This window comes from Pinus tabuliformis, chromosome 5_2, assembly GCF_031772625.1.
Source record: "Pinus tabuliformis cultivar Carrire ecotype Pingquan chromosome 5_2, CPIR1, whole genome shotgun sequence".
Lineage (NCBI taxonomy): Eukaryota > Viridiplantae > Streptophyta > Pinopsida > Pinales > Pinaceae > Pinus > Pinus tabuliformis.
Genome location: NC_142306.1, coordinates 1,134,568,288 through 1,134,586,034, shown reverse-complemented (window position 1 = coordinate 1,134,586,034; position 17,747 = coordinate 1,134,568,288). Strand labels below are relative to the sequence as shown.

Sequence of the window (17,747 nt, the reverse complement as noted above, 5' to 3'; positions counted from 1 at the left end):
TCTTTTATTATGATTCTACTGGTCAATACCTCCAATTCACTCAGACCATGCCTCTTCAACCTTTCGTTGAAGTTTCGGTACCATTATCCATTGCTTGGGACTCCAGTACTCATTCTTTTCATGGGGGCCAGGCAATCCCTACGCAGCCTCAAGGACCGCCTAATCAAGGCCAGCCACCTTATGTGCAAGCCCCCCAAGGGCAACCACTTTATGGCCAGTCTTACCTAGGACAATCTGGGGGCCCACAAGGACAACCCTATCAGGGACAACCTTCGGCCATTGGTGGTCCATCATTTTCCTACCAAAGTCAACCTTCTGTTTATCCGGGGCAACCTGGTACCCAGCAAGGTTACCCGTCTGGACAACCGGGACAGCCTTACATCCAACAAGGCCAACCGGGTCTCCAGCAGGGTTATCCCTCTGGACAAGTTGGGCAAAATTATATTCCTCAAGATCAACCAGCAGTCCAATAGGGGTATCCTTCTGGGCAAGGGGGGCAACCCTACGTACAGCAGGGCCAACCCACTGCTCAATCTATGCATCCTCCTGGGCAAGGGGGGCAACCCTACGTACAGCAGGGCCAACCCACCGCTCAGCCTGTGCATCCTTCCGGGCAAATGGGCCAGCCTTCTATGCAGCAAGGCCAACCCACTGTCCGCCCTAATCATCCATCTGGACAGGCTGGCCAACCGCAAGGTCAACCGGCCGTCCAGCCTGCTCGGCCATTTGTTCCGCAAGGACAACCCTTGGTTTCTCAAGGAAAACCTGGCACCCAACAAGTACTTCCTTCTGGGCAAACAGGTCTATCCCAAACTCAACCGGGCCAACCTTCTGGCCAGATGATCCAAGCCCAACCGGTTCAAGGAAATTATTCTGGGCCCTAAACTCAAATGGGTTATCAAATGCAAGGCGGGCCACAGCCCCAACCTTCTTACCAAGCGCAACCTTCTTATCAGGCTCAGTATGGAGCTCAGCAAATGTATGGCTACCAGCAACCCCAGGGGCAAACTCAGTTTACCCCTTATCAAAATTATCAATAGATGCAGGTCACTCCTTACCAAAATTATCAGTATGCTGCACCTGCAGGTCAAGTTGCTAATCCATGGGGTGCTGGGGTGCAGAACCAAGGTCAACTGTCTGCATATGGACAAAATCCGTATGGACAGAACCCCTACGGGCAAAGTCCCTATGGGCTAGGCCCCTTTGGGTCAGGCCCATCTGGACAGAGTCCATGGGGGCAACCACCACCAGGTTGGAACCCTGGTACTGCCTCGCTTCCACAACCACAAATGTCCTTTAACCCTCAGTTGCCTTTTTTAGCGACGTTGGAACTTCCGGATGTGTCCAAGTTGACGAATGACCCCATTCTGCATAATCCGTATTGGCCACCAGTTCCAACTAAAATACCCGGTGATTGTCCAAAATTTGATGGCAAAGCTGGTGAAGATCCTCAAGCCCATGTCATGACCTATCACCTCTAGTGTTCATCGAACTCATGGCTTGATGACTCTATCTGGCTCCGCCTCTTTCAAAGAACTCTCACTGGCTCAGCCGCTAAGTGGTACATTGAGCTGAATTGCGACACATTTCAAGATTTCAACTCGCTGGCTATGGCATTCCTAACTCATTTTCAGTTACCCATTCGGTATGAGATAGGGACACATCTCCTCACGTCTCTCAAACAGGACACGGCTACGCATATATCTGATCATATACATGAATGGAGAAGGCGTCGTCGCTTGATCAAATTTTGGATTCCTGATCAACTCCTGACCGATTGGTTCACGACTTCCTTTGTCCCTGCAATTGTGCGGGACATCGCCATGGGAGCTTGTGTAACTGAAGAGCAAGCTATCACGCATGCTCAGTACCTTGACTTAGTGTATTCTCAGTCGGGTACTTTATATGATTATTTTCCAGACGCCCCGAGGCCTGGACAGTCCAAGGCTCCGCCAAAACCATCTGTTGACGGAGTCATTGGTTCTGTAAACTCGTCATCGAAGAAATCGGCCGCGAACCCTGGGAAGCAAAAACAAAATGCTTCTAATGGAAATGCTTCTCAGGGCCAATCTAATTCTGGGAGTACCTCCGAGGTAAACGCCGTTCAGTCCACCGCGGTGGATAAATCCTTAAAAGGGAAAAAGAAAGGGAAAGCTAAGGATAAAACCAGACAGCCCAAGCAGGATTCCCCTAAGCCTCCACCCGAGGAAGGAGCTAAACGAAAACCTAAGTATCCTTGTCTCATCTGTGATGAGGATCACTACACTAAGGACTGCCCAAGGCGATCCGAAGTTAGTCGGTTATTGAAAGGTGCTCCTGGGACTCCTGCCGTGCTTAAAGAGCCTTTCCCTTCCCAGCAGACTCAAATGGTGGCAGACCCATCTCAACCCTCTTCCTCGTTCGGCTCTCAAGTGTTCATGGCTGGAACGATTCCCATCCATGTTTCTACTCGAGCGAAAGAATATCCTTCTCCTGCCGGGAAAGAGCCGGAGATCCCCTCCAGCGCTCCTCCGTCCAGTTCTGGTCCTCTCCACATCGAAAGGCCCAGCGCTGAGACGATCCCCCGACCCCCTCCAAAAGGTGTACTCCGGAAGTCGTCTTACAACCCTAATGCTCGTGCTACCCAGCACTATAGCATTGTTGAGGACTTAGCTCAGGCTCCGTCTGCTATGTCCGCTCTAGAAGTCCTCCAGAGCTACCCCTCCCAGAGGAAGTCCTTGCTATCAGCCATTGGTGGCATCGACCCGGCTGATTCAGAGTTGATTTCTTTTGATCTCGAGGGTTTTACACAGAGATTGCCTCACCAAGTTGCTTTCCTTATACAAGTCATCATCAATGGCAAAACAATTCATCGTACGGTCATTGATGAAGGTGCCTCAACTTGCATCATGTCTATTGCTTGCTGGAAGGCTATTGGTTCTCCCACTTTGAGTCAGTCTCCTACGACGTTAGAAGCCTTCGATGGAAGAGAGTCCCGTCCTTACGGTATCATCCAATGCTTGCCCATCTCTTTGGAAGGGAAGACGGTAGAAGTGGAGGTCGAAGTTGTTGACGCCAATCTCACCTACAACCTCCTCCTCGGACGAAGCTGGACATACGCCATGCAAGCCGTGGCTTCCTCTCTGTTCTGTGTCATTCGTTTCCCTCACCAGGGGAAGATTGTCACGGTGGAACAACTCTCCTTCTTCGCCTCTTCCTCTGAAGGTAATGTGCCATTTGTGGAGCATACCTCTAAGTCACTCGAGAGCATGGGCGCTGGACTTTTCAAAGATCCCACTTTAATGGGAATCCTTTCCCCTCCCACCTCCGAATCTCGCCCCTATCAACATGATCTCTCTACGTTCTGATCCGTGGGTTCTTCCTCCTGCTAATCAGGAAGACTCTTGGGGTGATATGATGCCGTTGGGTCCTGCCGAGCTTAACTACGTCGAGATTGTCACTGCATCGGCTCCCCCTGCTGAACCTGCTCTACCGAGCAGTGTTCCCGATTCATATGTTCATTTCCCTTGGCTAGGAGATGCGGCTACTTCGAATCCATTGAAGGAAATTTTTCCTTCCGATGAAGCCATCATAGAGACTATGTCTCTCGAAGAGCTCCCTTGGTCAGATCACCACCATCGCTCTTCGTTTCTCCCTCCCCATCCGGAAATGATCGCATGTCTCGAGCGGTTTGCTTCGTGTATCCCATCCCCGCCCCTTCAAACACCTATTCAGCTTTACCAAGTGTCTTCTAAGGGCAATATGGGTAACATCTCGCAAACCCAACCCATCGACATCTCTGTCAAACCAGGGATTGTTGAAAACATTTACATTGGAGTCACTTGTACTCCAGAGGAGGTTCACCTCTATACTGCTCTATTTCGCGAATTCCGTGATGTCTTCGCATGGTCCTACGAGGAAATGCCCGGCATCGACCCCAGTATCGTGGTGCACGAAATACCGACGTACCCAGGGGCTAAGCCTGTCCGTTAGCGCCTACGCCCAGTGCACCCTCGAAAGGCTGCAGCCATTAAGACCGAAGTCGAAAAGCTTCTCAAAGCCGGATTCATTTACCCCATTCCACTTACGGATTGGGTGTCTAATATAGTCCCTGTGAATAAAAAGCAGGGCACTATCCGGGTCTGTGTTGACTACCATGATATCAATCGTGCCTGTCCGAAGGATAACTTCCCTACACCCTTCATCGATCAGCTTATTGATGAGTGTGCCGGGAGCGAAATTTACTCGTTTATGGACGGCTTCTCTGGCTATAACCAGATCAACATTGCACCCGCGGATCAACATAAGACAACTTTTATTTGTCCTTGGGGAACCTTTGCCTATAAGAAGCTCCCTTTCGTTCTCAAGAATGCCGGCACCACATTCCAACGTGCAATGTCTTATGCCTTTCATGATATTCGTCACATTGTACAGCCATATTTGGATGACCTGCCAGCTCATTCAGCCAAGCGTCAGGACCATCCCTCTCATTTTCGCGAAATTTTTATCCGCTGTCGACACTACCGCATTAGGCTCAATCCTCATAAGTGTGTCTTCTGCGTAGAATCAGGCCGACTACTCGGGTTCATCGTCTCCCGAGAAGGCATCCGTCTGGATCCCCTCAAGGTCGAGGCCATTCTGAACCTTCCTCCCCCTGCTTCTTTGCAGCAATTGCAGAGCTTGTAGGGCAAAGCAAATTTTCTTAGACGATTCATTCCGAATTATGCCGAGGTGGCTAAGGGTTTCACACGGTTATTAAAGCGAGACACACCCTTTCGTTGGGATGCTATCGCTCAGGAGTCTTTCGAGCGACTCAAGGACCTCCTTGTCTTGGCTCCACTCTTAAGACCTCCGAACTACCACCGTGATTATACTCTCTATCTAGCTGCCGCTGACACCACCATCGGCATGGTTCTGGTGCAAGATGATGACGACGACAATGAGCACGTTATCTATTACCTTAGTCGCAACCTCTTGGATACGGAAACTCGTTACGCTTATGTCGAGAAGTTGGCATTGGCTGTTGTCTGCGCCGTCCAACGTTTCCGGCACTATATCCTGTTGCGCACCACGATCGTGATTTCTGAATGCAACCCAATGACGTACATCTTGTCGCGTCAGCTGCTGGGGGGCAAGTACTCGAAATGGATCGTAATCCTACAAGAGTTTGACTTGGAATTTACTGCTGCCAAGTCTAAGAAGTCTCTGGTCTTTGCAGAATTGCTCTGTTCTTTGCCATCTCCTTCTGCACCATTTCGTTCGGACGAGCATATCTCGGATGAAACGTTGTTTCTAATCAGTACCCTTGACCCTTGGTATGGGGACATCATCGTATATTTGCAGACGTCTTCCTTCTGTCCCAATGTATCGAAAGACGCTCGACGGAGGATTCGTCATCAATCTCAACCCTATCGCATTATTGGCGATACCCTGTACCGCTTTGGCACTGATTCTGTTCTCTGTCGATGCTTGACTCTCGAGGAGGCTGAGCGGGTGTTGAATGACTGCCACTCTGATGCTTGTGGCGGCCACATGTCCGGATATGCCACCGCCCAGAAAATTCTCCGTGCTGGCTATTTCTAGCCTTCTATCTTCAAGGATTGCATCCTTGCCGTCCGCGCATGCCATGAATGCCAGATCTACCACCGGAAAATGCGTGCACCTCCTGCACCACTGCACCCTGTTGTTACCGTTGGTCCATTTGCCAAATGGGGCATCGATTATACGTCCTGTAACCCTTGTTCGGCCGGGGGGCATGGGTATATCATCGTTGCCATGGATTATTTCACCAAATGGACCGAAGCGATGCCTACATTGAACGAAGACGGTTACACAACGGTGCAGTTTTTGTTTAATCATGTCATTACTCGGTTTGGAGTCCCTCAGGCTATCGTCACGGATCACGGAAAACATTTCCGTAATCACATGATGACGGAACTAACGACCCAACTAGGCTTGCGTCAAGATAGTTCGACGCCATACTACCCTCAATCCAATGGCCAAGTTGAAGCCGTGAACAAAGTTTTGATCACAATGCTCCAACGTACCGTTGGTACACACAAGTCTAATTGGCATCTGATGCTGTTCCCCGCCTTGTGGGCCTACCGGACCTCTGTGAAGGACGCCACCGGTTTCACCCCTTTTCAGCTAGTTTATGGACTGGAGGCCACCCTTCCTATTGAATGTGAGATTCTTTCGTTAAAGTTAGCTGTCGAGTTGCTTCCCAACACCACTCCGGTTGAGGAACGGCTTCTTTACTTAGAACGGCTAGACGAGACTCGTCGCTTAGCTTCTCTAGCTATTGAAGCGCAGAAGAAGAGGGTTAAGGCTCACTTCAACAATACCATTCAACCTCGTTCCTTTGTTGAGGGAGATCTTGTACTGCTCTATGATCAAGCTAAGGATAAGTGTTACACAGTAATTTATCACTGCCTTCCTGTCAGTCACCCTGCTGTGTCCAGAAGTCACAATCACTAAGTGTTTGATCCCTGAACTGGCTTAAAACCCATTTTTCCAAAGTTTTGTGCATCAGCGCGTCTGTTCCTAAAATAACCGCGATGACCAGCGCCTCACAGTGTATTTCGTGCGCTGCCATCGCGGAAGAACATCACTTTTCCGCGATGACGCACAGCGCGGCTTTCCCGTGTTCTTCCGCTCTGACATGACTTGTTCAGTTATTGTTATGTGCTGACAGCGCGGCAGTCTCCATATAATCCGCGCTGATCCAGTTTGGGCGAATTTGTTCAAACAACCAGCCTTCCAGATCTCTCCAGGCTTGGTTGTTAGCTTTGTGAATATCGACTCCCTTCTATGGCATGTCTGTTCGACCCTTTGCAACTACTCCCCTTGAAGATAAGCTCATCCTTCCACCTTTTTAGGAGACTCCTTCTCCTATATAAACTTCCACCATTACCATGAGCAGCTAGTTAGAAACTAGTGGGAACTAGCTAGACTTAGCTTGGATTGCACAGAGCTTGTAGTGCTCAGATTGCTGCTATAGGTTTGGTGTGTTAGGAGTGGAAGTGATTCATTGCTTGGGGAAGTTTGTTTGTGACATTTGTGTGAGAGAGAGAGAGTTGTTTGTCTTGGGAGAACCATCCTCAAAGGTGAATGCTTGAGATACATGCTGACTGATCCCTCCTGAGAAGTTTATCGACGTCAGAACATTTGGTTGTACTCTTCTCTATTCTGATTAATAATAGATGACTGCTATTATTGTTCCATTCTCGTTTGTTTATGCAATGGATAAATGTGAATTATGTCTTTTCTGACTGACATATAGTTACTTTTACTAGATTTCACGCTTGCGTTTGCTTTCTCTTCGTGTGTGCAGGTGTCCGTTCGCGGGGATCGCGGGGGACTGTGACCAGCCGAAGCGAAGGAGCGAAGGAGACATCTCTTCGTCCAACGACAGCGCAAGAATCCAAGTAGGTGCTCTTTACTTCTTGTTTAAGTGTAACTAGGAACATGTGTGGCAACATTGTGTGATTGTTGCTAGACCCCTATTGGGCTAGTAGGGATCGCCTCTATCCGTAGAGGGGATTTACCTCTCCAACAATTTGGCGACTCCGCTGGGGATCAGCCTTTTTGTCTCTTGAGTCCACTTTTGTGTTTGGCTTTGATTGATCTCTTTTTGGGTTTTTGGGATTGTCTTTATTGCTTATGAACTTTCTGGGTGTTTCTGGAAAGCGTCTTTATTATTAAAAAGCTCCTGCCTTTGGTTTGGGAAGTTTTTATTTTGGCTTTCCTTGTTTTTTACTCCCAGCGCGTTTATTTCGAAACAGTCGCGCTGACATCGCGACTCTGTTCTTTGGTTTTCTCTTCATCACGCCTGTACGTCTAACAGCCGCGTTGACCTCGTTTTCAAGGGCAGCGCGCTTTATTCGTGTTCTTCCGCGCTGACATCGCGTCCACTCTTCTTTGTGATTTTAGTCGTCGCGTCTGTGTGCCTTATATCCGCGCTGACCTCGTTTGTCCTAGGGCAGCGCGCTTTTTCCCTGACTTTCCGCGCTGACGTCGCAAAGTTGCTGAAGGCCTCCCCCTGTCAGCGCCAAGTTGCTGAAGGCTACCCGCGCTGAGCCTGAAAAGCTCATTTTTGTCCAAATTGACCTCCTGAACCTCTTGCTGTGACTTTCCCTTCTTCTCCCCGCTTGTTTGATGACTTGTTTTTCACTCTCTGAACTTTGAACTGTTTGATTACGGAGCTCAACTCCATAGGGTTTCGTTTTGCTTGGTTTTGAGTTTGCAAACAACTTCCCTTCTAGCTGCTTGGTTCGTGTGTTCATCCTTACTTTTGCGATTGCTGGATTGTGTTTGGGTCTCTAATTGACTGGTTGCGACTCTGGTCCGTCGGATGTTTGCTTTTCTCTATTGATTGCGCACTCTGAACCCTAGGACATCTAGTGGCCGTGTGTGTGTCAAGCCTCCCGTGAGGATCCCTGTTTGCTTGATTGACCAGCTCGTTCTAGACTCGTTTTCGCATTTTTTTCAGTGATTGTCAGAGTGTATGGGATTGTGCTTCCAAGTGGTCTTTTTCGCTTCCCCCTTGTTTGAATCCTTGCTTGTCTTGCAGAACTTAGATCACATAGCTCGTGCATTGCCTTGTTTCCTTTTGATTTCGAGACTTTGGTTGAGTGTTTTCGGGAACTTTGTGTGCTCTCATTAAGTAGTTTACTTGGTGTTCAAGTTCCTCCAAATTCCTTTAGGTGTTTTATGTCACTGAAAAGAAAACGAATTAGTAGCTTGCTTTAAAATTCGAAAAGGAAAAGAACATTTCATTGATTTGCATTTTCAAAAGAAAAGTTTCCTTTCCTCGCTTTAGTTGCATTTAGCTGCTTGTTTGTTTGTATTCGTTTTGTTTAAAAAATTCTTTGCTCTCTCGTAGCTAGAATTCATCGAACGAAACGAAATTCTTTTGCATATAGATTGCATCTAAGTAATTGTGAGCGAACATACGATAGAGCTTGAAATCGAAACTTAATCTCAAGATCAACTATAAAATGAACCAAATGAATCTAAAAACGCATTGGAACTAAACGCAAATATTTAGAGGTCTAGGTTAGAGACGTGTTCCGGCGTCTTAAAACATAGTCACTGTTGTTTCACATTAGGTTGGGTGATTCCTCCTTCTGTGACTCGATAGTGGTCTAATACGGACTGCGCTCCCACGTACCGTCGAGTATATAGGGAGACCCCACTAGGCTGTTATCCTTTAACCATAGGAAGCCGAGTCGGCCGCCCTACAATTCGCAATGCAGTGAACACAGCATTCACGAAGATTGACCACCCGTACCCTAAAAAGTATTCTGTGGTTTTGCGAAGAGTTTGGCACACCCTCTACCTAGAGTTCCAGAGCAGTCGCTTTTGATCCTTTTCGGACTCCCTAAACGAAAAGGTGCCTGTGAGCGTCTTGTCACTTCGTGCTCATTAAACATTCGAAGGAGACTAGAGTCATCTTTTCGTCCTTTTCTCGACTCTTGAAACATGAAAAGGTCAAGTTTGGTTCCAGTGTCTTAACAATTTATTCGGCCTCGATAACATTTCCTGGTTAGATCTTATGTGCGCTAGCCTGAGTAGGTTTCGTGTTCGTCTGCTATGGCAAATTTTCCGGGATTCACTAACCCAGGTTCCCCCTCTGATGGGAATCCAGGACAATTCCCTCCTCTTGGGAATGTTGGTGCTCCGTACATGGCGACGTTGTCCCTACCAGGGTTAACTGTCGGGTTGCCTGTGTGGTTGTTTTCAACCTCTTTGGTCCCTACCGTATCGGCTGTTAGTCCATCAGTCCCTCCACCTGAACAACATCATGTTGATCCTAAGGTGGATCTCTCCCCTTCGACGCCTACTTCTACGTCCTCAGCTTCCGCTTCGCTTGGTGAAAGTCTTGACTCGAGTAACCAGGTGGCTAAGAAGAAGAAGAAGAAGACCAAGAAGAGAAAGTCCCCTAAGGGAGAGCCTACACACACAGTCCCCCTCTCAAGTCCAGCTATCCACTCCAGTGCACCTGAAGTCGGGTCACCTTCTGCTCCTCCGCGGAAGGTTAAGTTTCCTTGTCGATTATGCAAGGAGGACCATCTGCTTCGTGATTGTCCTGGCATTCCCAGGGTACTAGAAGTATGGTCTCACGATCCGGCCCACCCTTCATCGTCCACTGATGATCATGGCGATGCTACCTCATCAGTTGGGAATGGTAAGGAGAAAAGGAAGTTTCGAATCCCCTGTCGACTTTGTGAAGGCAAACATCCCCTTCACCTTTGTCCCCTCATGGATAAAGCCTCTGCTGTGTTGGAAAGTCTTGCTGCTCCTCCGAATCCATTTCCCGCCGGTTATCAACGTCTTTCTACAACTGTAGATCGCGCCCTTGTTGACAAAGAGATTGTTTCAGATTCCTCTTTTGTCCAAGCCCCTCTTCCCGAACCTGGCTGTTCCCAGTCTGTTCCAGACCCGCCGTTGGTCGGAAAGAGTGTTGATTCGAGTTCACCTCCTCTCAAGCACTCTGTTTCGGAAGAGCAAAATTCTCATGTTCTTCTCGTCTCCTCAGATTCTCCTGAGCTTGATAAAGGTTCTCCTGAAACCTCTCCGGAGAATTTAGATTCGGTTCTTTCCGAGCAGGGGGGCAACCATATGGTTCCCCCACCAAGTAGTTCGGTCATTTCCTTTGATTGGAGTCATTTGACTACCCCTCCCCTTCCATCCCACGTGCCTTTCTGGGTCACCGCCTATGCTTGCAATAAGGCGCTGCCTGGCACTGTGTTAGACGAAGGAGCATCGGTTAGTCTTATGCCCGTTACTACTTGGCGAGCTTTGGGTTCCCCATCGCTTGTACCTGTCGCACCGCATCTCACCGCGTTTGACGGAGGAACGAGTCAGCCATTAGGGATCCTTCCAAAGTTTCCTATTACTTTGGGGGGCAAGACTGTCTATATAGACATCTCAGTTACCCAAGGTTCTTTAGACTTCAGTCTTCTCCTTGGTCGTGATTATGTGTATGCCATGGGAGCCCTTGTTTCTTCACTTTTCCGTGTGGTTTGTTTTCCACACGATGGAAGAATCGTGACGTTCGATCAATTATCGTTCGTTCGTCCACAAGCCCCTCCGGCGCACTCGTCCTTCCCTCCCGGTTTTCATCCACAAGTTGCATCTGCCTCGCCGCAAATCAACTACGTGGCCACCTACCCCGTGCCCGTACCCAGTGATGACACCATCGTGCATAGTGTCCTGGGGGCATTAGGTCCTGATTTCCAAGATGTCGGCCTTCCCTCCGGAGCCACTTTCTTGGGGGCCTCCACTTTCCGTTCATTATGATGGGGTCTGGTTGGAGCATAGTTCCTTTCCGGTGTCAAGCTCCTTAAAAAATGAAACCAGGTCTGGTGGAGCATAGTTCACTTTCCTATGTCAAGCTCCTTAAAAAATGCAACTAGGTGTCGGAGCATAGTTCCTGATCTTGTGTCAAGCTCGTTAAAAAATGAAACAAGGGTTATGAGGATAGTTCTTTTACTGTGTCAACCTCGTTAAAAAATGAAACACCTCCCTTTCCAAATCAAGTCTTTTGATTAAGATTTCGTAAAATACAAGTCGAGTCTTTCATAGATCTTGAGAGTGAACCTTCATTCCATCCACTTTGTTGAATGCAATGAAGCTTGGGGGGCATGTACCTCGATTTTCATTATTATGCTGGGGGCATGCAAACTTATAACAAGCATAGTTTTTCATTTCAAGCTTGTGTAAACATGAAACATAATCCAAGCAGAGTTCTCCATGGTTCAAGCTTGTGTAAAAATGAACCCATACCCGATTTACATCTCGTGATTGCCATTTTTATCCGCTGAATTCTGCTAGATGAGCCTTGGTTGTTTCATTCCATCGCCACCATCTCTTTGGCCGATCATATGCTCTCACTTGGTTCTTTATCCTTTCCTGAGGAACCGCAGCGATGAGTGGTTTTATTAGCCAGCCTCTTGACCATTACACGTTTTGAGCAGTTCCACCATTGCCGGAACCAGTTGCTACCTTTTATACCACTCGTTCCTCTAGGACGAGTCGCCTTTAAGCTCTTTTCTGACTCGTAAAATATGAAAAGATTGCCGAGTATTTTTCCCTTTTTAACTCGTTAAAGAGAATAAAAATGGAGGTCTGCTTTCAGCTCTTTTCTGACCGTTTAAAGATGAAAAGATTGCCGAGTCCCCCTCTCGACTCGTTAAAGAAATGAGAGGCGGTCGCTTTTAAAGCTCTTTTTTCGACCGTTTAAACTAAAAAGATTGCCGGGTTTTTGTCGTTTCGCACTCGATATTGGCTCTAAAACGACGTGTCTTCGACCACTTTTTTACTTTTTCCGGTCGGAGACACTATTCATGAAAAGTACTCCTCGGTTGTAATGACCGGGCGGTTCTTTCGAGCACAGTTTTATACTTTTTCGGGCTCGAGAGACACAACTGTACGAAAAAGGACCCCCCTGGAGTCTTCTTTCCCGCTGTCTTTTCAGACTCTCTAAACAAGAAAAGACGCCGAGTTTTTCCTTTGTCAGGCTCGTTAAACATTTGATGACATCGGACATTGTCGAAATGACACTCTTCAAGCATATGCTATCCCCGTCAAGCTTGTCATCCAAAAATAACCGGGGTACCTGCCAGAAATGGTGGGGCAAATGGAACAGTAATCATAGTCGTGTCGGCAGTATGTCGCTCTTAAACATGGCACTCTTCTGCTTCGTGTCCGGGTGGGACCATCTCATCTTGTTTTTCACTGGCCTCCGTGGGTCTGGGTTATCCTATTTGGCCTCTCATCTGCCCATTGCCATCATCACTATACCCTTTGCTCATTTGATGTCAAATACTGCCACATCCGTTACAGTGCCGCCGTTATGTTCAAGAGAAGTTGACCTCTGCAACAATGCAACCTCGTTCGCTATCTCATCACAAATTATTATACCTCTGTCTCATGTCGATGATGTGGGAATCATCATGGCCCACCTTCGATCAAGGCCACTTCTCGTCGACTTCAACTCATTATCCGAGAAAGTGACTTAGAGACTCCTTCCAGGTGCCTTGGAGCCTGCATGCCTCAATGGCAGGTTCCTCGTGTTCGACGCAAGGTTTACATCATTGACCTACGATCGAATGATTCCGTGGGTGTTCGACACCAGCTCATTGATTCACACGCCACGGATTGTACCTATAGTACCTTGAGGGCCATTGTCATTATTGGTGGTACCTCTCGCGTCTGTTAACGGTTCTCATCATTGGCCGGTAATCAGACGATGTTCATGCATGTTCGACTTCAACTCATATATTCACATGCTTGAACTTGTACTTTGCTCGGATCGGGATGGAGCGCAAGACCCTGGATCCCTATCTTTGAGGGCCGGGTTGCGATTTTGTGGATGATCATTACATGACTCATTGATGGATGGCTGCGCCCATACCTGAGTCTTCATGGATGGCTGCGACCATACCTTGTCATTATTATGGTCTTTTTAGCTGGGTGGCTGCGTCCATACCATAGACCAGTCTCGCATGTCTGTTGGATGGCTGCGCCCATGCCTAGACTGCATGTATATGATTGTCAGAGATTTTTCGGTACTTCCTGGTGGTGTTCCAGTTCGGCGTGTGTTGTAAAGCATTTCACCCCTCCCACTCTCTCGGTCTTAATGCTTTAGGGGGCATCTGTTACACAGTAATTTATCACTGCCTTCCTGTCAGTCACCCTGCTGTGTCCAGAAGTCACAATCACTAAGTGTTTGATCCCTGAACTGGCTTAAAACCTATTTTTCCAAAGTTTTGTGCATCAGCGCGTCTGTTCCTAAAATAACCGCGATGACCAGCGCCTCACAGTGTATTTCGTGCGCTGCCATCGCGGAAGAACATCACTTTTCCGCGATGACGCACAGCGCGGCTTTCCCGTGTTCTTCCGCGCTGACATGACTTGTTCAGTTATTGTTATGTGCTGACAGCGCGGCAGTCTCCATATAATCCGCGCTGATCCAGTTTGGGCGAATTTGTTCAAACAACCAGCCTTCCAGATCTCTCCAGGCTTGGTTGTTAGCTTTGTGAATATCGACTCCCTTCTATGGCATGTCTGTTCGACCCTTTGCAACTACTCCCCTTGAAGATAAGCTCATCCTTCCACCTTTTTAGGAGACTCCTTCTCCTATATAAACTTCCACCATTACCATGAGCAGCTAGTTAGAAACTAGTGGGAACTAGCTAGACTTAGCTTGGATTGCACAGAGCTTGTAGTGCTCAGATTGCTGCTATAGGTTTGGTGTGTTAGGAGTGGAAGTGATTCATTGCTTGGGGAAGTTTGTTTGTGACATTTGTGTGAGAGAGAGAGAGTTGTTTGTCTTGGGAGAACCATCCTCAAAGGTGAATGCTTGAGATACATGCTGACTGATCCCTCCTGAGAAGTTTATCGACGTCAGAACATTTGGTTGTACTCTTCTCTATTCTGATTAATAATAGATGACTGCTATTATTGTTCCATTCTCGTTTGTTTATGCAATGGATAAATGTGAATTATGTCTTTTCTGACTGACATATAGTTACTTTTACTAGATTTCACGCTTGCGTTTGCTTTCTCTTCGTGTGTGCAGGTGTCCGTTCGCGGGGATCGCGGGGGACTGTGACCAGCCGAAGCGAAGGAGCGAAGGAGACATCTCTTCGTCCAACGACAGCGCAGGAATCCAAGTAGGTGCTCTTTACTTCTTATTTAAGTGTAACTAGGAACATGCGTGGCAGCATTGTGTGATTGTTGCTAGACCCCTATTGGGCTAGTAGGGATCGCCTCTATCCGTAGAGGGGATTTACCTCTCCAACAATAAGCTAGGGGCAGGCAAACTCGAATCCATGTGGCTAGGCCCCTATATCGTGAAGAGAGTTTTGCAGAAGGCGCATATGAGCTGATTGACTACGAAGGAAATCCTCTCAACAAGCCCCGCAACGGGCTTTATTTGAAAAAATACTATGCATGATTTCATGCACCTAGTTTGTACATACGTGTGTTTTTAGCAAGTGTGTTATGTGTGCATGATTTCACGTTTTGCTTTGGTGTGAAGGCGTGTTTGCCTCTTATTATGCTTTCTGCTCCTTGTGCAGATGTCCAGTGCACCTTATGTTGGTTTCGCTGATGGCGCCTGCCGTAGCACTTGCAATTTGTCTTCTGCGGCATGGGTGATCTACGATCCTCACGGAGAGTTGCTAGACCTTCAAGGTGTGTGCTTAGGTCGTACCACTAATAATGTTGCCGAATACAGTGCTGTAATTGAGTTACTAGGGGAAGCAGTTGATCTCGGCATTCATGCATTGGTGGTGAACCTGGATTCTCAACTTGTCGTCCATCAACTCAACAGGCGATATTCCGTCAGAGACCAACACATTCTAAGGCTGTATCTACGTGTAAGATTGTTAGAAAGGAATTTTGATTACATCACATATCAACACATTCCGAGACGATTAAACACGTTAACTGATGCATTGGCAAACCATGTGTTAGACAGGCATTTGCGTAACCGATAAACATCATACAAGAAGACATATAAAGCATAATAAGACCGTAGAATAAGCATATGTATATAAATGAATCCTTTTCCAAGCATAGTTTGCATGTGTGCTTTTAAGCTTGCATAAAAATTAAAATATGTGGGTCGTGTGTTATGCAACTGATACATTAGATTACATTTGTATTAGACATCTGCATAGCATATAAAAACATCATCACATGTGAAAGATCCATCCAAAATCAGTATATATATATATATATATCACGCGGCGCACCAAGGCGCTCAAAAAATAAGTGTATATGTCTAAAGTCAAGCCGGTGTCCTCAGTACATTTGAGACATATGTCTCTCAAAAAAACATCAGTGGAAATAAAACCTAGATGTCTACTGTGGTGGGTTATGCTCTCTGTAGCATACGGCTGCCCGTGCCACCCGCCTCAGAAGGCGGTGCATCCTGGGTTCCACCCCCACTGTGTGGATCTGAGATGCTATAGGGACCTCCTCGATCCCCTGGTAATCTGGCACCCCCGCCAGTAAGCCCTCGAGGTTGTGTGCCACAGTCTCCGTCGTATCAACTCCCGGAGGAGCCAGGGCCAGGACTCCAGCACCTTGCCCCTCTCTCCGTGCCTCTGGGGCTAGACCAACGGGTCTCGTGGGTCCCACATCTGCACACCATAACATTCATCAAGACATGTACATGAAAAATAAAAAAACATTATAAAAGATAAAAAATTAAAAAGAGATCAAGTGTCATACCTCCATCGTCCCAATGCTCTCCCGCGGGCAGTGGCATGTCGGGATCACCGCGGAAGTCTATACCGGCATATGGCCAGTCCTCTACGAAAATAACCTGCCGATCCAGCCACTCTCGAAAATAAACACCCCATGCCACTGGGCGGCCGCCACCTCCGCGCGGCATGACATGGCCCCATCGACTGGCCCTCGTCTCCCGGGGACCTCTGGGTGGATCCACGACCATATCCTGTAGCTGTAAGGCCGGTACCCGCTCCAGCATGAGCGGAAGTAAGAGCGACCCATAACCGAACTGCTTCGACTCACCGCGTCGACAGTTGCTCAGTTGTCTCTTCATGCTGGTTGTTACTGCTGCCGCCCAGTTGAATATGGTGGGCTGTAAACACTCGAGAGCTAATAGTAGATGGGTCTTTGAGGCCTCATGATTGGCCAAACAGCCCGCTGCCCGGGTCACCATAAAGAGTATGGTCCGAAGGACGATGTCCTCCACTGTCGGAATTGCCACCTTTCCACTCCGTGTTTTACGTGCCCGTGGGCACACTCGAGCCATGAGCATATCGAGGGTCTCACCGCTGGGTCGTTGCCCCTCCAGAATGGGCATCTCGCCCCGGCGTGATAACCCAGTCAAAAAATAAATGTCCGTGTGATCAAACTCGATATCACGGCCTCGGATCGTGAATTTTCCATCAACTGGGTTCCAGGCCCTGATCAGGAACTCTAGAAGATCGGGCTGCGCTCGTAGGCGCGGAGTGAGGAAAAATTTGAGCACCCCGCATGCCCGCATTGCATTACGGCACCCCGCATCGGCATAAGCTGCTATATCTTCGTTATCATGAGCTCTCTCTTGCCAAACAAATGCCATTGTGTCCTGCATGACCATAAAAAACTATTAGAGCACTGATCGTTGGAGTTTATACGTTCAAATTGTTAAAAATATAACTTCACGGCGTCAGCGCGACTGTTTTTAAAACAGTCGCGCTGATAATGGCGCCCTTTGTTTTTTTCCTTGGGTCAGCGTGGAAGCACACGTGTTTTCCGCGCTGATCCGGAGGTGGTGTGTGTAAAAATTAATCGATCAGCGCGGACCCGATGAGGAAATCCGCGCTGACCGAGAGCGCATCAAAGCTCAAAAAATTTGCCCAAATGGCCACTTCCCACCGTGGAAATGCTGCAAAAAAGGCTCAAAATAAAGCGCAGGGAGAGGAGAACCTACCTGGAACAAGTTGCAGGATGGATGGTGTCCGCACGGGATGGAATTCGCTCCGTCAACCTCGCAGCTCCACAACGTTCTCCACGGCTCAAAATGGTAACAATGGTAAAAAATTTCTTTTACCCCCCTATTTATGGTAAAAAATTTATAATTGACTATGGTTTTTCATAAATGTGGGTTTTTGTCATGTTTTTACCATGTATTTCATGCCAATGTCGCTCTGCTATGTGTTTTATGCATGTTTTACTATGTTTTTTAACATGTCGAACAGGTTTACGCGGGTGGTGTTCTTGTGCAGGTTCTCGAAACCGGC

General features: G+C 47.8%; 1 pseudogene; it reads right to left on the bottom strand.

Moving 5' to 3' along the window:
* Positions 1 to 17,086, bottom strand: part of LOC149163190 (uncharacterized) — an 81,900-nt pseudogene extending 64,814 nt beyond the window's left edge.
* Between the last annotated feature and the right edge of the window lie 661 nt (positions 17,087 to 17,747).